Raw genomic sequence first — 24,379 nt, 5'->3', positions numbered from 1 at the left:
TTGACAAGTGGCTCCTGATTGTGCCCAGCCAGACTGCGGCATATATATATAAATCAAGATTGTGTATTATTGGCTGAAGAATAGATAGCATATATCAATATGGCAAAATAGAGAACCCAGAAAGAGACCCATACAAATATGCTCAACTGTTTTTTTCACGTAGATGAAAAAGCCATTCAAAAAGAATATTTTATCAACAAAGGGTACCAAAACAAGAAATCGTCCATGGGTAAAAATATTAACTTTCACCTAAGTTTCATAGTTTACATACAAATTAACTCAAAATGGATCACAGAATTAAATGTAAAATGATAAAACTTACTAGAAGAAAAGATTTGAAAACCATACATAGAATATACAAAAAACTAAAAATTCAGTGGTGAAAAAACAATCTCAGTAAGCTAGGAAAAAAGGTAAAATACCTCAAACCAATATAGAGTAACTTTTTAAAAAAAGTACAAATAATACCATACCGTAATGGTGAGAAACTAGTTTTGCCCCCAAGATCAGGAACAAAACAAGGGCAACCCACCTTATCACTGCTTTTGACACTATATTGCAAGTCCTACTTAATGCATTAAGATGACAGAAAAAAATAAAAGGTACCTAGATAAGGAAGGAAGACAGAAAACTGTGCTTTTTCACAGATGACATAATCATCTATGTCGAAAATCTAAAGATACAAAACAAAAAAAATAGCAATGCTCCTGGAACAAGTAATTGATTATAGCAAGGTTGTAGGATATAAAGCTAATATACAAAAGTCAACTGCTTTCTTATGTACTATACTAGCATCAAACAAGTGGAATTTGAAATAAAAAACAATCTCATTTATATTAATGTCCAAAATACTTAGGCAAAAATCTACCAAATTTCGCACAAGATCGCCATAAAACAGTAATGAAAGAAATCAAAAAATAACTAAATAAAGCAGATTCCATGTCCATGGATAAAACGACTCAATACTAACAAATTCTTCCCAACTTGATCTATACGTTCAATGAGACTCTGACTAAAAATCTCAAGAAGTTATTTTGTTAATATTGACAAAATGATTCTAAATTTATACAGAGAGGGGCTGGGGTTGTGGCTCAGTGGTTGAGTGCTTGCCTAGCACACATGAGGCACTGGGTTTGATCCTCAGCACTACGTAAAAATAAAAAATAAAGGTGCTGTGTCCACCTATAACTAAATATATATAATAAAGCCACAGTAATCAAGAATGTGTGATATTAGTGAGAACAAACAGATAAATGGAACATAAAGCTCAAAACTAGACACATAAATATAGTCAATTATTCTTTGACAAAGAAACAAAGGCAACATAATGATGATGAAAGATAAGTATTCCCAACAAATAGTGCTGGAACAAGTCCACAACCATGTGCAAAAATAAACCTAGACCTTTACACTCAAATTATTCACAAAGATTAACTCAAAGTGCATCATGAATCTGAATGTAAATGTAAAATTAGATTTCTCCTAGATTACAAGGTTAACAAAGAAGAAAATCTAGATGACACAGGGTTTGGTGATGACTTTTTAGATATAACCGAGGCACTATCACCCATGAAAGCAAGAATTTTAAACACAAATTCATTAAAATTAATATCTTCTTTGCTGAAAAACACATTTTCAAGAGAATAAAATGACAAGCCCTGAGAGGAGAAAATATTTTCAAAGACATAGGACGGTTATCCAAAATACACAAAGAACTCTGAAAACAATAAGATAATAAGCCAATGAAAAAGTGGGTCAAAGATCTCAACAAACATCTCAAAGACATACAGATGACAAATAAGCATATGAAATCATGTTCCACATCATAGTCATCAGGAGAATGAAAATTAAAACAACAATGAGAAATCACTATACACCTATTAGAATGGGCAAATCCAGAACAATGACACTAATAACATCAAATGCTGGCAAGGATGTGGAACAACAGCTCTCATTCATTGCTGGTGGGACAGCTATTTTGGAAGATAGTTTTTTTTACAAAAGTAAACATAGTCTTACCATATGACTCAGTAATCACACTCCTTGGTATTTACCCAAACAAAATGAACTTGTGTCCACACAAACACCTGTGTGCAACTGTTTCTAGTAGCTTTATTTAATAATTGTCAAAACTTAGAAGCAACCAAGTTGTCTTTTGATAGATAAACAAACTGTGGTACAGCCAGACAATGTAATATTATTCTGCACTAAAAAGAAATGAGCTATCAAGTAAAAAACAGACATAAAGGAGATTTAAATTCATATTACTAAGTGAAATACATCAATCTGAAAAAACAAACTATGCATACATACTATATGCTTCCAACTACATGACATTCTAGAAAAGAAGTTATGGAAACAGTTAAAACTTCAGGGGTTCCCAGGGGTTAGGAGAGAGGGGGAGAGAGAGAGGGGGAGAGAGGGGGAGAGAGGGGGAGAGAGAGGGAGAGGGAGAGGGAGAGAGGGAGAGAGAGAGAGAGAGAGAGAGAGAGAGAGAGAGAGAGAGAGAGGTATGACTGAGGTGGAAAACCGAGGGTTTTTAGGGCAGTCCAATTATTATGTATGATACCATAATAGTGGATACATGTTGTTATAAATGTATCCAAACCCAAAAAGTACAATGGTGAACACTAATTTAAACTGTGGTCTTCACATGTCAATGTAGGTTCACTATTTATAACAAACACGTCACCCCAGGGAAGAAATGCTGATATTGGAGGAGGTATCCACATGGGGGGGCAGGAGGTAAATTTCTGTACCTTCTGCTCAATTTTGCTAATACAAATTAAAGCCACATGGAGATTTTATCTGACCCCAGTTGGAATGGCAATCAACAAGTACAAATAACAAATGCTGGTGAGGTTGAGCAGAAAAGGAACACACATTGTTGGTGGGACTGAAAAATTGGTACAACCACTATAGAAAATCCTCAAAAGACAAAGAATGGCCAGGTGAGGTGGCACATGCCTATAATCCCAGCCACTCCAGAGGCTGAGGCAGGAGGACCACAAGTTCAAAGCCAGCTTCAACAAAAGTGAGGCACTAAGCAACTCAGTAAGACCCTGTCTGTCTCTAAATAAAATACAAAAAAAAAGGGCTGGGGATGTGGTTCAGTGCTTCTAGGTTCAATCCCAGGTACCCAGTCCCCCCAAAAAAAGACAAACAATGGAACCACCATGTGATCCTGGTCTCCCATTCCTAGCTATTTATCCAAAGGAATTAAAATCCGCACACTATAGCAATATATGCACACCAATGTTTACAGCAGCACAACTTGCAATATCCAAGTTATGGAACCAGCCTGAGTGTCAGTCAACAGATGAATAGACAAAAAAAAATGCGGTATATAAATGCAATAAAAGTTTTAGTCAGCCATAAAGAATAATGAAATTATGGCATTTGCTGGCAAATAGATGGAACTGGAGAATACCATGTTAAACGAAATAAGCCTGACTCAGAAAGTCAATTGTCAAATATTTTCCCTCATGCAGAAGACCAAAAAAGGAATAAAAAGGGATCTCACCAAATAGGAGAGAGACTAGTAGAATATAGGAAGGGGATCAGGGAGAGGAAGAAAGAGATGGGGAGGTACTTGGGAGTGAATTTTGTCAAATTTTGGGCAGGTATGAATGTCACAATGAATCCCACTGCTATATGTAATTATAATGCACCAAGTAAAAATTATAAAAGTAAAATCTATTAAAAGATTCAATTCTCAATTCAATTAAACAAAAGCACTAAATAATATATGCACTGAGTTAAGAAAATCACAACCATTTTAATGGCTTACAAAACACAGATAAGGTTAATGGTAAATCTTCACACAAATAAACTTCTTGCTCTAGGTAGAGTTGTTTTGACTAAGAATAATGTACAAACAGCAAGACTGGCTAACTAAGGCAGAAAAGTAATTTACTAGGATATCTGATAGCTCACAGAATTGAGGGGAGGCTAGAGATCCACATTAGAATATGGGGTGGATTATTTGTTTTCTTGTTGTTTAATTTTTTGAGTTCTTTGTATACTCTGGATATTAAGGGTCTATCTGAAGTGTGAGGAGTAAAAATTTGTTCCCAGGATGTAGGCTCCACCTATTTACCTCTCTTATTGTTTCTCTTGCTGAGAAAAAACTTTTTAGTTTGAATGAGTCCCATTTGTTGATTCTTGTTTTTAACTCTTGTGCTATGTGTTGAGAGCCACAGCCAAAGGGGCCCCAGCAAACTTCCAGCTGCCAGCAAACTTCCAGCTGCTGGCTGATGATTGGCTCACAGCGGCCCCAGCAACATCTAGCTGATTGGCTCCTCGGCCCCAGCAACATCTAGCTGATTGGCTCCTCTGCGGTGATGCTCATTGGGCTGTTTCCCTGCCCTTTCAGACCACGGAGCTGCTCATTGGGGGACTTTTTTGGCTCCGCCCACGTGACCCAGCCAATCGGCCTCAAAAGCAGGAGGATTGGGGGAGGTGGAGAGAAGCTTGTGTGGGAGAGAGAGGCTTGTGGAAAGCCGGTGGTGGCAGTTGAGGCTCTGAGGGTTTTTCCTGAGAGGCTGTTTTGTTTGGCGTGTGTGGTTCTAAAAATAAAGTTAGTTTCTTTTGACAAGTGGCTCCTGATTGTGCCCAGCCAGACTGCGGCATTTGGTGGCTCGCACGGGGAGCGACTGAGGGTAAGTGAACTGCTCGCCCCTGAGGGCAGGGCGAGAGGATGGGTAGCCATTTTAAGATTCCTCTTTTATTTTGCTTCACTTTTGTTTTAAGTTGCCTGTCCCTGGAGATGAGTGAGACGGAAGAAAAACCGCTCACATCTGAGGAAAAACTATTTACGTCTGAGGAACAGATAGGGAGAAAGGACGGATGCACATGTCAGGAGGATAGAAAGGCTATAATGACTTTTTGTTCTTCCCTTTTTATTTCATTCTGTCTCGGTTTTGTTTGGCGTCATCTTGTTGGGTTGTATTATAGTAGAAATACGGGATCAGAAATTAGTAAAAAACAAAACGAAAAAGTGTTAAGTAAATTGTTAGAGGAAGGAGGCATCTCAGTAAAATCAAGAACAATCAGGGCATACGTTGATACAATACAAAAATGTAGCCCATGGCTTTTTAAGGAGGAGTTGTTAAATATATCACAATGGAACCATCATGGTGAAGATTTAAAAAGAATAGAAAAGAAAAGCCCAGGGACTCTGCCAGATGGCACATTGCCATAGTGGACGTTCATATCTTGTTTGCTTAGTCCAAAGCCTTCAGTTCAGACAATGGTAGAGGAAGGAGAAGACATATTGATTCAAGTAAAAGAGAAGGTCTCTCAAGTTAGTCAGACAGAGGAAAAGATTCAAGTAAAAGAGAAGGCCTCTCAAGCTGGTCAGACAGAGAAAGAAAGTGTAAAACAGAAAAAGCCATCAGGGGGAAAGTTACAACAGGAGACTGCTACTAACACCTTTCTATCACCAGAGGGTGTAAGTGTCCAACCAACAGCACCACCTCTACAGGAGACTGCTACTAACACCTTTCTATCACCAGAGGGCGTAAGTGTCCAACCAACAGCGCCACCTCCATATGCTGGGAGGCCCCCAACCCCTGCAGTTGATAGTTGGGATCCTGAGACAAGATCTCAAATATTAACATGCCCTGTATTTGAGGCAGGAGGGCAGCGATTTTACCAAGTTTTAAATTTCAAAACAGTGAAGCAGCTAAAAGAGGCTGTAACAACCTATGGTCCTCAAGCACCCTTCACTGTAAGCATGGTCGAATCCATTAACAACTTGAACATGACGCCAGCAGATTGGGCTAATATGTGTAAAGCTGTGCTAAATGGAGGACAATACCTGTTATGGAAGGTTGCCAATGAGGAATTTTGCAAGGAGACGGCTAGGCGAAATGCAGCAGCTGGTTATCCTCAGAGAAATCTAGATATGTTGTTAGGAAAGGGACCTTATGAGGATCAGCAGCAACAAATTGCATATGATCCTGGCGTATACGCACAAATTGCTGCAGATGCAATTAAGGCATGGAAGACTTTACAAGGACATGGAGGTTTACAAGGTCAATTATCTAAGGTAATACAAGGAGCTAATGAACCTTATGCTGAATTTGTAGATAGGCTTATTCAAACAGCTACCAGAGTTTTTGGGAATACAGAACAAGCAATGCCATTACTAAAACACCTGGCTTATGAGCAAGCGAATCGTTGGTGCAGAGATATCATTAGACCATGGAAACATGAAGATTTAAACACATATATTAAATTATGTAGAGACATTAATGAACAAGAGCAAGTCGTGGCAGCTGCAGGAAAACAGGCTTTAGATGCCAGAGACATTAATGAACAAGGGCAAATTGTGGCAGCTGCAGTAAAACAGGCTTTAGATGCCAGGCCAAGAACATGCTACAATTGTGAACAAACAGGACATTTTAAAAGGAATTGCCCCATTGGAGGAGGGTTTAACAAAACTAGGTATCAAAGGAGTAGAATACCAGGTATTTGCCCACGATGCCGTAGAGGGAGACATTGGGCTAATGAATGCCGTTCTCAAACCACCATAGAGGGTACTCCATTATCAAAAAACGAACAAGGACCAGGTGTTTATCCACGATATCGTGGAGAAAGGCATCGGGCTCCATTGCCAAAAAATGGACAGGGGGGCCCAATGCTCCGGGGCCCAAAACCACAAATATACGGAGCACTGGAGGAACCCAGCAACCCCATCAGGGTAGTGCCTAGGACACATTGTCCATCAGATCCCTCATCAGACAAACCAGAGGGAGCGCAGGGTTGGACATCTGCGCCTCCGCCAGAGCAGTACTAACTCCAGAGATGGGAGTTCAAATCATTCCCACAGGGGTGAAAGGACCTCTTCCCAAAGGAACAGTAGGCTTATTATTGGGACGCAGCTCTTCTACTCTAAAAGGACTTATGATAAGTCCTGGGGTAATTGATCCCGATTATGAAGGTGAAATAAAAATTATAGCCAGTTCTCCAAAGGGTATATCAGTAATTTCACCAGGAGATAGAATAGCACAGTTACTAATAATACCCAGCCTACATGATAAATTTTCCAGTCATACTGTAGAAAGAGGTTCCAAGGGATTAGGCTCCACAGGTGTAGATTGGGCTATGCTTCCTTTAAATTTAGATTCTCGCCCCATGCTAAAACTAAATATTCAAGGACATGAATTTAATGAGCTACTGGATACAGGTGCAGACCTTAGCATCATCTCTCGTCAAGAATAGCCAAAACATTGGCCATTACAACAAGCCACTCAAACGCTTCGAGGCCTAGAAGTGGCGACTAATCCCCATAGAAGTGCAATGGTATTAGATTGGAAGGATCCTGAAGGATGTGAAGGAACTATACAGCCATATGTATTGGATCATCTTCCCGTAAATTTATGGGGACGAGATGTCCTAGATCAATTAGGTTTGACATTAACAAATAACATCAACCAAAATGCACCCACTATTATGACTAGACAAGGTTTTAGGAAAGGAAAAAGATTAGAAAAACAAGAACAAGGTATAGCAGCACCAATACAAATAGATCAAGGAACAGAAAGACATGGGTTGGATTTTCAGAAAGGGCCACTGAGACAATAAAAATTACTTGGAAATCAGAAAGACCAGTATGGGTTCCTCAGTGGCCCCTGACTAAAGAAAAGATACAAGCAGCCCATGACCTGGTCAAACAACAATTAGCGGAAGGACATATACAACCTTCTGTATCTCCCCATAATACTCCCATTTTTGTCATCAAAAAGAAATCTGGTAAATGGAGATTATTGCAAGATTTAAGAGCCATTAATAATGAGATGGTTATTATGGGACCTGCTCAATCAGGGATTCCTCAGTTGTCTGCTTTGCCAAAAACCTGGTATGTTTTAGTTATAGATATTAAAGATTGTTTTTTTTGATTCCAATTCATCCTGAGGATAGTCCACGTTTTGCATTTACTATCCCTGCACTGAATCATGAAGGTCCTGATCAGAGATATGAATGGAAAGTACTCCCTCAAGGGATGGCTAACAGCCCAACTATGTGTCAAATTTATGTTAACAAAGTAATCCAGCCACTTAGAAATCAAAATCCTGAACTACAAATATTTCACTATATGGATGATGTATTATTAGCACACAAAGATAAAAACACATTGCTAGAATGTTATGCCACACTTACAAACTTATTAAAAAATTATAATCTAGAGATAGCAATAGATAAAGTACAAGTAAATTTTCCAATTAATTATTTAGGAGTTCTATTATCCTCAACCATGGTCCGTCCACCAAAAATTCAAATACGAGTAGATCAACTCAAATCACTTAATGACTTTCAAAAGTTATTAGGAGACATAAATTGGATAAGGCCTTATTTAGGTATACCAACAGGAGAGTTGGGACCTTTATTTGATATCCTAAAAGGTCCATCAGATCCAAATTCACCCCGAATGTTAACGCCTGAAGCAAGAAAGGCATTAAAAATCATTGAAACATATATGGAAAATATGCATTTGGATAGAATTGATATAAGTTTGCCTTTATTATTTATTGTACTACCAACAAAAAATATTCCTACAGGAGTATTTTGGCAAGAAGGTCCATTATTATGGATACATTTATCTTATTCTCCTAACACTATTCTTACTAGGTATCCTGAGGCTGTAGGACAGTTAATACTCAAAGGAATAAAAGCAGCAAAGGGAGTGTTTGGAATTTCTCCCAATAAAATTATTACTCCATATACTATGAATCAAATTGATGAGTTAGCTAATGAGTTAAATACTTGGGCAATAATCATGTGCAAATCAAATGTTTCATTTGATAACCACTTACCATCTAATCCTTTATTGTCTTTTTGGTCATTGCATCCTGTAATTTTTCCAAAAATGACAAGAAAAACACCTATCATGAATGCTCCAAATATATTCACTGGTGGGTCAAATAATGGTACAGCAGCAGTAGTTACCCCTGATCAAACTTTTACATTTTTAGTACCCAAACAATCAGCTCAAAAGGTAGAGCTTAATGCAGTTTTACTAGCTTTTGTGATGTTTAAAGATTCTGTATTTAATTTATTTTCTGATAGTCAGTATGTAGTTAATGCTATAGTATCTCTTGAAGATGCTGGTAGGATTTCCCCTTCTTCTACTGTTTTCTCTTTGCTTTCCACTATACAAAGTCTAATCTGGGACAGAAAAGATCCATTCTTTATAGGACATATCAGGGCACATACAGGATTGCCTGGAGCCCTTAGTTTGGGCAATGATTTAGCAGATAAAACTACACATGACATACATATTTTCTCTACACTAGAAGAAGCTATAAATTTTCATAAAAAGTTCCATGTCAATGCTAATACTTTACAAAAGCACTTTAAAATAACTAAAGAACAAGCTAGACAAATAATAAAACAATGTCAAAATTGTGTGACCTTTTTACCACAAGTTAATCTTGGAGTCAATCCTAGAGGATTGATACCTAACCATATTTGGCAGATGGACATCACACACTTGCCAGAATTTGGAAAATTAAAATATTTGCATGTTACAGTTGATACTTCTTCTGGATTTTTGATGGGCTCCCTTCATGCCGGAGAAAAAACTAAAGATGTTATAGCTCATTGCTTACAAAATTTTGCCACTCTGGGCATTCCAAAACAGTTAAAAACAGATAATGCCCCTGGTTATACTTCTACCTCTTTTAAACAATTTTGCTCATCATTTGGCATTACTCACATAACAGGAATCCCATTCAATCCACAGGGACAAGGCATAGTTGAAAGAGCTCATCAAACTATTAAAATGTACTTATTAAAGCAAAAAGAAGGAATTGGGAAGGGGTATATATTCCCCAAAGATAAACTTAAAATAACCCTTTTTACTCTAAACTTTTTAAATTTGGATTCATCAGGACTTAGTGCTGCGGAAAGGCATATGTGTCCAAAAAATGTACATAAGCCCAAGGTACTTTGGAAGGATATTCTAACAGGACAATGGAAAGGTCCTGACCCAGTAATTGTCTGGAGTCGGGGGTCTGTTTGTGTGTTTCCACAGGGAGAACAGCAGCCGATTTGGATTCCAGAGAGATTAACCAAGGTCCTGACCCAGTGATTGTCTGGAGTCGGGGGTCTGTTTATGTGTTTCCACAGGGAGAACAGCAGCCGATTTGGATTCCAGAAAGATTAACTAAAGCGATTTCTACAGACCAAAAAGAAGATGATTTGGCTCAAATCCATAACAACTGATATCCAAAACTCCAGTTTGGCTATTCTTACATCTGCAACAGAACCAGGATGCTTTTTTCAATATCTATTTTATTATTGCCCTTTGCCATATCATGAAGTTCTATTTTGTTTTTTGAGCTCATACAGACCTAGGTTAATGTTTTGCTGATCAGTTCTATTTTTTGACTATAGAGTTTTTAAACATTGCAATGGAGATTTCACCTGTAAAAAGTTATAAGGCCTTTACTATAATGTTATGTGTTGTATGTATTATATTATGTGTGCACACTTGTGTTTTGTGTTATATGTTTGAATGTACGTATGTCCATATATCATATATGATGAGCGCTCATGATAAAATGGATCCAAATATTTTTTTTTCACTTGATTTATATGGTTTAATTTAAATTGGGTAAACAACTGTTGAGGATTGTTTTAATATGTAAACAAAAAAGAAGGTTAACAGATCTGTTTGTTTACTTTCACCTTTCCTTTTCATTATATTTAATAATTCTCTTAAAGATAATGTAAATTGTTAAGAAAATTGTTTTCTTTTAGTGCCTTCTGTAATGTTACATAATTTTTTCTTTAGCCATTATTGCCAGAATTCCTATCTTCATCCCAGTGCTGGTGAAGACAATGTAAATTGTTAAGAAAATTGTTTTCTTTTAGTGCCTTCTGTAATGTTACATAATTTTTTCTTTAGCCATTATTGCCAGAATTCCTATCTTCATCCCAGTGCTGGTGAAGTCAAAGATAAAACCAATCTACAGCTTCTACAATAGCCATCACTGAACTGCTTGCAGAACTTGCCTGGACACATTGTGAGCTCACCTGTATGCATTGTGAACTATCTGTTGGTACAGCGAATTGTGGTAGTGCTAGAGTATTTTTGCTGATGGTGTCACCGGTGGTACAATTTTTCAAAGGAGCCCTCAATTGGCTTAATGTCATGGCATTTTGCATCCTCCTCTACTAGTGATGGTCTAAAATTTGGGGGCCAACAGAGGTGAGGCAAAGAACCTCACCCCCCCACAGGTGCAAAGGCCTATCCACAAGTATGGCTGTATGTTGGACCGGTAGTCAGTGACGGGTATGATCCAATTGCAGTGGTACCAACCTAAGACAGGAGGCTGACGCCTAGAGGTCAGTTCATCAGATGATGGGTAAAGACCATATGTTGAATTGGACTGCCTAACAGGCAGGGTCCCTAAGCCACATGCTTGTTGTTTAAACAGAGAGGGGGAGATGTTGAGAGCCACAGCCAAAGGGGCCCCAGCAAACTTCCAGCTGCCAGCAAACTTCCAGCTGCTGGCTGATGATTGGCTCACAGCGGCCCCAGCAACATCTAGCTGATTGGCTCCTCGGCCCAAGCAACATCTAGCTGATTGGCTCCTCTGCGGTGATGCTCATTGGGCTGTTTCCCTGCCCTTTCAGACCGCGGAGCTGCTCATTGGGGGACTTTTTTGGCTCCGCCCACGTGACCCAGCCAATCGGCCTCAAGAGCAGGAGGATTGGGGGAGGTGGAGAGAAGCTTGTGTGGGAGAGAGAGGCTTGTGGAAAGCCGGTGGTGGCAGTTGAGGCTCTGAGGGTTTTTCCTGAGAGGCTGTTTTGTTTGGCGTGTGGTTCTAAAAATAAAGTTAGTTTCTTTTGACAAGTGGCTCCTGATTGTGCCCAGCCAGACTGCGGCACTATGGGTGTCCTATTAAGGAATTTGGAGCCCGACCCCACAGTATGTAGATCAGAGCCAACTTTTTCTTCTATCAGACGCAGAGTCTCTGTTTTGATATCAAGCTCCTTGATCCATTTTGAGTTAACTTTTGTGCATCGCGAGAGAAAGGGATTGATTCATTTTGTTGCATATGGATTTCCAGTTTTCCCAGCACCATTTGTTGAAGATGCTATCTTTCCTCCATTGCATGCTTTTAGCCCCTTTGTCAAAAATAAGATAGTTGTAATTTTGTGGATTGGTCTCTGTGTCCTCTATTCTGTACCACTGGTCCACCCGCCTGTTTTGGTACCAGTACCATGCTGTTTTTGTTACTCTTGCTCCTGAACAGACACTTCTCAGAGGAGGACATACAAACAATCAACAAGTACATGAAAAATGCTCACCATCTCTAGCAGTCAGAGAAATGCAAATCAAAACCACCCTAAGATACCATCTCACTCCAGTAAGATTGGCAGCCATTAGGAAGTCAAACAACAACAAGTGCTGGCGAGGATGTGGGGAAAAGGGTACACTTGTACATTGCTGGTGGGGCTGCAAATTGGTGTGGCCAATTTGGAAAGCAGTATGGAGATTCCTCGGAAAGCTGGGAATGGAACCACCACTTGACCCAGCTATTCCCCTTCTTGGACTATTCCCTAAAGACCTTAAAAGAGCATGCTACAGGGACACTGCTACATCGATGTTCATAGCAGCACAATTCACAATAGCTAGTCTTGGAACCAACCTAGATGCCCTTCAATAGATGAATGGATAAAAAAATGTGGCATTTATACACAATGGAGTATTACTCAGCACTAACAAATGACAAAATCATGGCATTTGCAGGGAAGTGGATGGCACTAGAGCAGATTATGCTAAGTGAAGCTAGCCAATCCCTAAAAAACAAATGCCAAATGTCTTCTTTGATATAAGGAGAGCAACTAAGAAGAGAGCAGGGAGGAAGATAATGAGAAGAAGATTAACATTAAACAGGGACGAGAGGTGGGAGGGAAAGGGAGAGAGAAGGGAAATTGCATGGAAATGGAAGGAGACCCTCATCGTTATACAAAATTACTTATAAGAGGATGTGAGGGGAAAGGGAAAAAAAAAACAAGGGAGAGAAATGAATTACAGTAGATGGGGTAGAGAGAGAAGATAGGAGGGGAGGGGAGGGGAGCGGGGATAGTAGAGGATAGGAAAGGCAGAAGAATACAACAGACATTAGTATGGCAGTATGTAAAAACGTGGATGTGTAACCGATGTGATTCTGCAATCTGTATACGGGGAAAAAAATGGGAGTTTGTAACCCACTTGAATCAAATGTATGAAATATGATATGTCAAGAGCTATGTAATGTTTTGAACAACTAATAATAATAAAAAAAAAAGAATATGGGGTGGAACCAAGGAAGTTAGGCAGTCAGGAACTACAGCCAAGCACTTCTCACAAAGCAGCTTAGTTAGTGTTTCTGCTGCCAACACCAGACTATGGATGCCTACAAACTGCTGCTGGTTGCATAAGATTTATAAATTGTCTCAGGTTATCTACAACAGTGGCTCTATACTCTAAGCACCAAGTGTGAGCATCTGATACACCCAATTAAAAAAAAAATCAAGCCAAAACAAATGAATGAGCAAACACAAATGTCTCCCTAACAAGTACAAAGCTAAACTGGTTTCTATAATTCTATTATAAGAAATACTTAGTTTAAATTTCTATGCTGGTTTCACAGTGGGAGAGGAGAATATTTTTGAATGCCCCTATAATCCAGACAATACTGAGCTAGTTTTTTTTAAAGTGTGTTAGAGCATCTTGCTCTATAATTTGGGAAATGTTATGAACAGAATTTCCTTGCCTGTAGGACAGTCACATGGCTGACTGACATTATTAATAGTTCCAAGAAATCTTACGTAAAGAAAGCTTATTAGAAGATAGAACATACTTTCAAGTCTACCAATTCAAGTTTCCAAAGAATACACTGACTTGTTGCCCAGCAGGTGCATATGATATTCTATCATGCAGTCCTCAACCCTCAAGCCAAGTTTTGTCCCAATTTACAGAGAGCAAATTGAGGCTAAGAGAAAAGTACCTTGCCTGGTTAATAAATGCTGGCACAAAGTAAATATTTTCAGATGAAAATATAAATCTGTGACAGATCCTTATACACTGTTAGATCCTATTGTGCAAAAAATTATTTCAAGAGGGAAGAGACTGGGGTACAAAGTGAAAAGCTAAGTTATCAATCTCAATGAGGAAGGGGACTAATAGGAGAATGGGTTCTACCTTCTGGAAGTTAAACAGGTGAAAACTCCATTACATAAAAATCCTCAAAAAGTAGTTTGAAACAAATCCCCAAGAATGGACTGCTGCCTTTTGGGGGGTCAGAATCAGAACTCTAAGCACTTAGCAATCTGTATGGGTAATAAATATTTCTTCCTAAATTTAGGTTAGAAAGAAACTTAATGGGGCTGGTGCTGTAGCTCAGTAGTAGATAGAGCCCTTGCCTCACACCTGTGAGACACTGGGTTTGATCCTCAGCACCACATAAAAATAAAAAGGTCCATCTACAACTAAAAAAAAAATATTTAAAAAAGAAAATTAACCAGCTTTAAGAAAATGAACTATGACTCAACCATCCATAACTATTACCATTACTTGAATACTTCTATTTAATTGAGCATTTATTTTTTAAATTCCTCATTCCTCAACTTTCCCTTACCTTTAAGGTCTGAATTTTATTTTGCCATTTACATCAGGAACAAATGTGTACAACTAAAATATACCAAGGGAAGTCACTCTTTTAAAGGGTGACCTTATTCTGTAGTTATCACCTCTAACTGATAAAATCTAGTACTGAACCAGCTTAAGGGCGGAGGATACCCATAGTTCCAAAATCTGAGTCAGTAGCACATGAGTATAATGGAAGACTAGCTTTACTCCTCAAAGTGTGGCCCAAAGTCGGTAGCCCTATTTATTATCAAGACCCACTCACACCTGAGGATTCAGAATCTGCACTTTAACAAATCCTTAGATGATTCACATATTAAAGTCTGAAAAGCCTCAGATCAGGATCCAGGCTCAGAATCAGTACACCTGGGTAAGAATCCCTGCCATATCACTTACTCACTACATGACCATGGTCAAATTCACCTGTGTGCTTATTTTCTCAACTGAAACAGGAATAACTAATCTCACCAATTCCATTCTCAATCCATTCTCCAGACAGCAGCAAAAGTAATCTATTTAAAACATAGATCAGATCATGTTACTTCCATGATTAAAACCTTTCAATGGTTTCCCCAATTCTATACAAATTCTAACCATGACCCATGGGGGTCTGAGTATGATTTGGCTCCTGGAACTCTCTCCAATCCCTTCTCTCTGTACAACCACATTAGTCTATTTAATTTGCAGAATGTTCTAAGTCCTTTCTGGCCTATGCTCCACTACAAGTACTGTTTCCATTGGAATATTTTTTCCTCCCTCTCAACTAGTTCGATTTAAGGAGCTTACATTAAAACTAACACTCAGGCTTCTCAAGGCAATCCACCTAATGCTAGTCCCATTGTTATTTTTTCTTTTACAACACCCCGCCATCTCTTTCATAATATGTATCAACTGTGATTACTGGTTTGATTTCTTACAATGTTAACTTCTCAGCACTTAACACCTTATTTTCCACATGATAGGTATGCAAATGTTTGCAGAATGGAGTTCAGGAAAAAAGTATGCACTGAAAATTAAGCCTGTGACTCTCAGCATACAGGACAGTACTTGAAGCCATGGGTGTAGAAATGACTGCTCACAGAGAAGAAAGGTAGAAAGCCCACAAGTGAATTATTTGTTTTAACACTTAATGGGCAAGGCAAAGGAAGGAGAATCAGCAATAGAGAAGCTGGCAAAGAGCAAGACTAGTTAATCATGGTATCCTGAAAGACAATAGATGGTAAGAGTGATTAACTGCATTAAATGTCAAAATGAGATAAATTCGCAGAGAAATGTGCACTTGAATTGGACATAACCTGAAAAGTGATAGAGGGATATGGTAGAAAGAGAAGCTGGACTGGAGTCAGGTGAAGAAGTATAGATAGCATGTGTAGAAAAGTTTTTTTTGAAAAGGATGGCTATAAATAGAAGCAGAATACTATGAACTCATTGAAAGAAAGGAATTGGGGGGGGACACACTAGTACATCTTTTTAAATAGACCTAAAATATATTGTAGGGGAGGTAATTGAAAAGAATCCCTAAGAAACATATAGAAAGAGAAGCACTTAGCCTTTCATTATTTCTCCTTAAAACGGGTTTTGAATAACCCAAACACCATCCAGAATTAGCACAATCTCTCCCTAATCTCTTAAATCTTGACTGGGTAACACTTTGTATGCGTTTACACAGCACTCTGTACGCATCAGTTTCCAGATTATTAATGAGAAAATGTCTGCCAAAGGATATAGAAGGTGAAAAAACCTAAGGGCAGAAATATACATTATCAGTAGCTGCCTCTAGATGGCAGAACAAAACAGTTTTTATTTACACTTCATGCTTTCCAGATCCTTCCAAATTTTCTCTAAGTCACTTATAATCAGAATTCTTTCTTTTGTAAAAATTTTCTTAAGGAAGAGGACAGTGGCCCCTCAGCCTAAGGACATACACCAAACTGAAAACAGTATCATCTAAACAAAGGCTTGGATTAGCTGCCATCAGAGCTTGGTACACAAGAAGCAATCGATTTTTGAAGATGTGATAAATTATTGGTATCACACAGATGCATGGGAGTGAGGATAAATTAAAATCAGCCTCAAACTAGCACTGATATTGTGGAAAAGCATTAGGAGACTTTTCAAAAAAAAAAAAAAAAAAACACTTAGAGGACATTAAACTCCAATGTCCCACATAGCAAAATACTTGATTTTTTTTTTTTTGGGGGGGGTCTTGCAATGATTCCCTTTGCCTCTTGCAGTCTCCAAACGTAAACTCAGGTGGGAGCTGTCCCGACCATCCATTATATCAGAAAGAGACAAAGACATTATAATCACCTACATTAATATCCAGTCAGCAAATATTTTGAGAACCATTTATGATCATAGCAACAGGTAACTTTATTCTATACCTACCATGCATTGTCTCTAATCATTTTAACATGGAAATGAAGACTGTACCTACTTCACTGAGGCCAAAAGTGGCCACACAGCTAGTTAAATGGAAGAACTGTGTGTAAAAAACACAAATTTGTCCCACAGCTCTACAGTGCACATAATATCTATTTACACAGCCAACCCTACACCCCCTTCTCCTATAGACACCAGTCTCCCTATCCTCAGATACATAAAACATGACTCTCATTGGTGCCCTGAGGATTGCTGACCTAGTTTTTATTGGGAACTGACAGCAAGATGTAATGATAAAGCAACATTAGAGGGGCTGGGGATGTGGCTCAAGCGGTAACACGCTCGCCTGGCATGCGTGCAGCCTGGGTTCAATCCTCAGCACCACATACAAAAAAAAAAAAAAAAGATGTTGTGTCCGCCGAGAACTAAAAGAAAAAAAATTTAAAAATTCTCTCTCTCAAAAAAAAAAAAAAAAAAAAAAAAGCAACATTAGAATAACCTTGACTCACCCAAGACAAATCTGGAAATTATCTGCAGAAATACTATGACAGTCTCTCATTTAGAATCTGAACACCTCAGATTAAGTGTGCATGCTTGCTCAGGGTTCTTTGCACTGCAGTATTATCATGCAAAGAAAATATGGGAAGGGAAACCGACAAAGTAGAATCAGAAATTTTCAACATTGACTTTGGAGGTGAGAATGTTAACTGAGAACATATCCCAGCCATATCCTCTACTCTATAGTCCTGGAAAACTGCTACAAATGCGGGAATTATCCTTCTGGCCATTTACTCCCAATTACTTTAAAGAAACTGGTATCAAAACAACTAGGCAACAGAATAGGGCTCACCAACGTTGTAGATTATCAGTTTGTCAGGAGAGAGAATTTGTCTCACAACTCTACAGTGCACATAATATCTATTTACACAGCCAACCCTACACCCCCCTCTCCTATAGACACCAGTCTCCCTATCCTAATGCTAAGAAGTCCTTCTTAGCATTCTCAACAAAAAATAAAAACAGCAATGCCCAAGTTTTAAATTATGTGTATGATGGAGGAAAGGAAAAATTCCTGTTTACAAAACTTTAAATTGATGTTCCAAAACAGTCCCTTTAAGAATCTGTTTCCAATACTCTTCGTTATTTATGGCCAGACTTGGTGTAAAAGAGCAATTATAACATTGACTGGTATTTTTTATCTTATCACATCTGTTTCAAAGATACAAATGCTTTCTCCGCCTTCCCCATTTCTAACAGAAAATTAAGAAATCAGCTTTAAACCAATACTCTACTCAAATGTCAAAATCCCACAGAAAAGCTAGCTCCATTCTAACAGGTAAATTGGACCCAAAAGGCCATAGTCAGCATTCAGTGACTTCAGGAAAACATCTTCATCTGTCAGCATTCAAGTTACTTAAAAAAGATCACTTCACCTGAAACTTATTTTGAAAAATAAAAATGCCTGGTAAAACAAATATCTAACTCAGTTCTGAGGTAGGGATTTTTTTTTCCAAGCTGTACAGTTTATTTGTCTACACAGGCCAGCCTTGAGAGTGAATGCATTAGGAATTTGTTTCAAAATAATTGTTTCCAAATGACTGTTGAACTCAGGTGACAGCTACATGGGCATTCATTATACTGTTTTCTATTCTGGGATATGTTGGGCAATCTTGCATATGAAAGAAATTTTAAATTAACTTTATCCTGTCAGATCTTTCCATTCCCATCCTCCACACTGCTGCTAGAGCAATCCTTCTAAAACTCAAAATTTACCTAAACCAAATACAAACGCTTTACCTAGACCAGCATTTGAGAGTTATGGGACTTAGTTCCCTGCCTATTTTCTATCAGCAACATATTACATTATATTCCAGTAGGACTCCCTGCATGCTTTAGCCATGTCAAGCCTTTTAGTTTTCCAAACACTCAAGAGTTGATACCTTGACTCACTGCTCTCTGCTAAAATGGCTGCACCCTGGATATCCCTTAAGTTTAACTTAAGACACCTCTCTTCTCTGGGGCCTTTTGAGATTTTTCTCTCCCCCAGAGTATAACTGACCCCCTCGATAGTGCATCCATGGTATCCTGCAAATACAACCTCAATCAACACAACTTTTTACCTGACAGTCTCCCTACTAGTCTGAATTTTACTCAAGGGGAACTCATGTCATATCTGCCTTTATATTTCCTGTCACCAGCAGAGGTACTGTCAATTAAAAAAAAATGAATAGCTAGTAAATGTAAAACAAAGCTAAAAAAAATCCTAGTCACATTAAACTCTCTTGGTGAAATTTTCAACTGAAGAAATCAACTTACAATATTTATTTAATCCTCATTTTTCCACAATAGTTATGAAAATATTATATGCAGGACATTGATAGGTACTATGAGATAACCAGGTATATAGAAATGTAGAAAATAAGGGGAAATGGTTGACTAAAGACAACAGTACTACAAAGGAACAAAATTAGTATACAAAACATGAAGAAATTGCATCTTTCTTCTAGTGGCCAAAACTGAAAACACAAATCATAAGACTGATACAGTAATAAGATAAACCCTATCCCAACACAAACCATGATTCTCTTGCCTTTTAATATTTTGGGGTGCTGCAATTTACAATAGCCAAACTATGGAACCAACCTAGATGTCCATAAATGGATTTTAAAAACGTGGTATATAAAGTAAATAAAATTAAGGTACTGGGGCTAGGGTTGTGGCTAAGAGGTAGAGGGCTCACCTAGCACGCATAAGGCTCTGGGTTTGATCCTCAGCACTGCATAAAAATAAAGATATTGTGTCCACCTATAACTAAAATTTAAAAATAAAATGTGGTATATATACACAATGAATATTTTTCAGCCACAAAGGAAAATGAAATTATGGCATTTGCAGGAAAATTGATGGAAATAAAGACCATTATGTTAGGCAAAATAAGTCAAACTCAGAAGGTCAATGGAAGGATGTTTTTGTGCATATGCAGAAACTATAGAGGAAAATAAAGGTGGGTATAGATCTCAGGGAAATCAGTAGAAAAAGGGCTAGGAGGTGGGAAGAAAGGGGAAGTGCTGGGGAGTAATAATGGCCAAATTATATTGCCTATTGTGTGCATGTACTAATATGTAACAACAAATCCCATCATTATGTACAACTCCAATCCACCAATTAAAAAGCTGGGGAAATGTTTGGGGTGTTGGGAGTGTAGCTCAGTGGGAGAGCACTTGCCTAGCATGCATGAGACCCATGATTCCAACTCAGGCACCAAAGACTGAATTTTTATAGATGATATTTGCATAAAGCAGAGCATACCTTTAGCAAAACAATAAGCCCAGCTTTCACCTTGGGCCGAAGTATAGAAAAATATCTACTAGGAAATATAAGAACACACAACAAATCAATCTGGACATACTCTTAATGACACAGAAAAAAAATAAGTGTAGGGAAATCTTTAGAATTCATCATCTTTTATTGTAGGACTGCTACCAAAACCCTGAAATTATATGGATAATTTTGCATGCATATTTTTCCGTGAAGATGGTCAATAGTTTCATTGACTAAGGATCCATGACTTGAAACACCTGAAAAACAGCTAAGACACTGTATGTATTCTTAGCCATTACAATGTTTTCACTTGTTATATCCCTTTGATTTGTGAAGAACAGGTATAAGGTATGTTCCCAAAAGCTACACGATAAGCTACTATTAAATACAATAAAGAAAATACCGGGTACCAAAGAAACAGAATTCTAAACCTTTTGCAATATTTAGCTCCAATTCTCTTATGTTCTTAAGTTTACAGAGAAACAAGTAGCATCTCTAAAGATCAAGCGTCCTATATATAATGGGAGAATCTGTATGCCTAGATTAAGTCCTCTAGTCCTGTATTGAAAAAAGGTGGATAAGAAGCACAGCTCTTATATAACACCAAACAACAGCTGGACGAAATTAGATTTCTAAATCTAGACTTTGCATGCCTTAATGGATTCTAACAAAAGTTTTATCTATATGGATATATGGAAGGAGAACTTTCAGTGATTTTTTTTCTCTGTAATTTCAGTGATTTGCTTCCATCCACATGGATTTTTTTTTAAATAAATTAAAGGCAGAAAGTGAGGAACACTACTAGAAAAAAAGTGAAGCAGAGGACAACAGCATGATGGAAATGCCTGGGAAGCAAACAGACCTGGGCTTAAATTCCATGTTCTAGCTGTATATTCTCAGACAAATTACTGTTCCTAACTCAGTCACTTCTGTAAAATAACACAGTTTATGTCATAGGATTGTGCCTGGCAAAGAATAAGCCATATTGTTCCTTGTTCTGTTCCATTCAGCTCCACATTAATCTAAAGGTAGCAACTTTGCTAGATATTCTTTATTATTTTTTAGTTGTAGTTGGACACAATACCTTTATTTTATTTATTTATTTTTATGTGGTGCTGAGGATCGAACCCAGGGCGTCACACATGCGAAGCAAGCGCTCCACCACTGAGCCACAACCCCAGCCCTCTTTGCCAGATATTCTAGATATAAATACATACAGATCTAATCAAAAGCAAAAAAATAACTTTTTTTTTCAACCTTTCTACAAATTTACCACATATAAAGACATGGCATATGTGAATCTCCAGACTGTTAAGCACTGACATTAACTAAAAAGTTCAACTGAAAACAATGAGATTGGGTGGCTGCAGTCTCATCTTCAAATTACATTTCTGCAAAGGTAAATATTGCCTACTAAATAATGTGTAGGCTTTGTGCTCCCATCAGTAGCACGTATACTAAACTTCGAACAACACAGAGATTAGCGTGGACCCTGAGCAAGGATGACATACAAATTCGTGAAGTGTTCCATATTTTTAAATAAAAAAATAATGTGTAGGCCATGTGACAATAAAAAATATGAACCAGATCAACTATTTTGGGCTGGTACAAATGAATGTGGAAGGAAAAAATTCTTTTGCATTGTTTAAAAGAGCAAATTAGTTTTAGTAATTATTAATGAGGCAGCAAACTCTTCATTTTTATCAAAATAATTCCAACTTCACAGGATTGTTATGAGGATCAAATTAGTTCATTGATGAGAAATTTGAAGAACAAAGACTTTAAAATTAAACACACTGCCAGGCATTGTGGCATATGCCTATTCATCCCAGTAACAAGGGTGGCTGAGATGGGACAATCATTAAGGCCAGCCTCAGCAACTTAGCAAGACCCTGTCTCAAAATTATAAAAAACAAACAAACAAACAAACAAAAAAAAACAATAAAGGACTGGGGATATAGCTCAGGGGTGAAGTGTCTATGAGTTCAATTCCCAGTACCAAAAATAAATAAATAAGTATACACCCCAATATACAGTATAGACAAAATGGTTTTGTGTTACTAATTGAAGAGCACCATGCATAGCCTAGCACCTAGGTATTTCACATTTTTTAAAATATTCTTTTTTTAGTTGTAGGTGTAAACAATACCTTTATTTATTATCTTTATGTGTTGCTGAGGATCAAACCCAGGGCCTTACACATGCTAGGTGAGCACTGTACCACTGAGCCACAACCCCAGCCCATGTTTCATATCTTTTAAATAAACTATGCAATGTGACCAATCTGTCACTTTAAAATATTTATATTACATAAAAGGAGCTTGCAGTATGCAAAGATACTATAATTCTCAGCAATAATCAAGTAGAAACAATAATTAAGATCCCTTAAAATGGTATCTATATAATCTTAGCTTTCAATCCAAACAAATGTTGAGTATTAAACATAAACAATCTGACTTATTCTCAAAAACGAAGAAGCTAAAAAATAAGCAAGTTTTCTACCTAGCACAAATTCCAAACCTTAAAAAAATTACACTTTTCCATAATTCATTTTTAAGTGTAGTATATTTGACCAGTCCTTCCCAGAATAAAAAATAGGAGTTTGGGGCTGGGGATGTGGCTCAAGCGGCATCACGCTCGCCTGGCATGCGTGTGGCCCGGGTTCGATCCTCAGCACCATATACAGACAAAGATGTTGTGTCCGCCGAAAACTAAAAAAAGAAATAAATATTAAAAATTCTCTGTCTCTCTCTCTCAAAAAAAAAAAAATAGGAGTCAATAGGTGACCATTTGGACCAAAATAACAGTACATAACTAGTTTTCAACAGTACTTAAACAGAGAAAGTCAAATCTGAAAAGTATTAGAAGACAATACAGGAAAATATTCTTATAATCTTGGCAGGGAAAGAACCTTCCAAGAAAAGCCATGCAATAGAGAAATCATTAAAAAATAAGATCTGACTACACAAAAATTTCAAATCATAAACACAAAAAAAATTTTGCAAAAGGATAAAGAAAGGTTGTTTCTAATGTAAATGATTCCCCAAACCCAGACAAATAATCCAACTGAAAACCAAGTGAAGGGGCATGAATTTGCAAACTGCAGGTATAAACATTTGCTCACCCTCACTAGAAGTTAAAAAAATATGCTAATGAAAGCAAGGCAAGGAGGTGCTATTTCCCATTTACCAGACTGGATAAAATTAAAAAGATAAAAAAATATCCTGCTTTGGCAGGTAAAGGTGGAGAATAGGGCACTCAGAGACATTGTCAGTGGGAATGTCAATTCAATACAATCCTTTTTAAGGGTCATTTTTCAAGTACCTGTAAAAATTTAAATTGATGTCACACTCTGATCTATGAACAACTCTATTATTGTATGACTCAACAAAAGGGAATGATTAAATTACAGGGATTCATACTTTGGAGTGCAATGCATCCATTAAAGGAGGAGTCAAGCCATGTGTTCTAGCATATAAAAATGCATATAGTTCATACATGGATATGCAAGGTATATAAATGCTAGCAGATATAAAATCATATATACAAATTGTTAACAGACACTTCTGAAGCTTGATATAAATAAAAGTGGACTGCCATTTGGAGGGAGGACTAATTGTTAAGTGAACTATTTATTGTTTGACTTTTAAAAATCGTCATATTTACAAACAGCTGAAAAGGAAAGAGAAAAAGATGAGCTTAGAAAAGTTCTTTTTTTTCTGCTTGTTTTTTTTTTTTTTTTTTTTTGTCGTACTGAGGAATTGAACCCAGGGTGCATGCTAGGCAAACCCTCTACCACTGAGCTATATTCCCAACCCAGAAAACATCACTTAAATTTCAAAGTTTTACAAGCAAGAAATTCAATCCCATCTACTGGTTTATGGCATCCAAATTTATGCATGAAAACACAGAAACAAATCAAATTGTCCCAAGATAGAGTTCCCAATTGACCTCATGTTAGAAAGCTAAAAACCACAGTCAAAAAGGAAAAAAAAAAAAACTGATCATTCTTTGCACTTTTGCCTTTCT

General features: G+C 37.6%; 1 protein-coding gene and 1 non-coding gene across 16 annotated transcripts in view; one reads left to right on the top strand and one right to left on the bottom strand.

The window, feature by feature from the left end:
• Positions 1–24,379, bottom strand: part of Huwe1 (HECT, UBA and WWE domain containing E3 ubiquitin protein ligase 1) — a 152,458-nt gene that overhangs the window by 112,550 nt on the left and 15,529 nt on the right. The window lies entirely within an intron of this gene.
• Positions 21,784–21,887, top strand: LOC124098068 (U6 spliceosomal RNA). The gene has a single exon (XR_006853462.1). It is a non-coding gene; the product is annotated as a U6 spliceosomal RNA (small nuclear RNA).

The sequence above is a fragment of the Marmota monax genome, unplaced genomic scaffold (assembly GCF_021218885.2).
Source record: "Marmota monax isolate L192 unplaced genomic scaffold, Marmota_monax_Labrador192_F-V1.1 WCK01_AAM20220418_F8-fsc00223, whole genome shotgun sequence".
Taxonomy (NCBI): domain Eukaryota; kingdom Metazoa; phylum Chordata; class Mammalia; order Rodentia; family Sciuridae; genus Marmota; species Marmota monax.
This window is presented reverse-complemented; position numbering and strand designations above follow the sequence as displayed.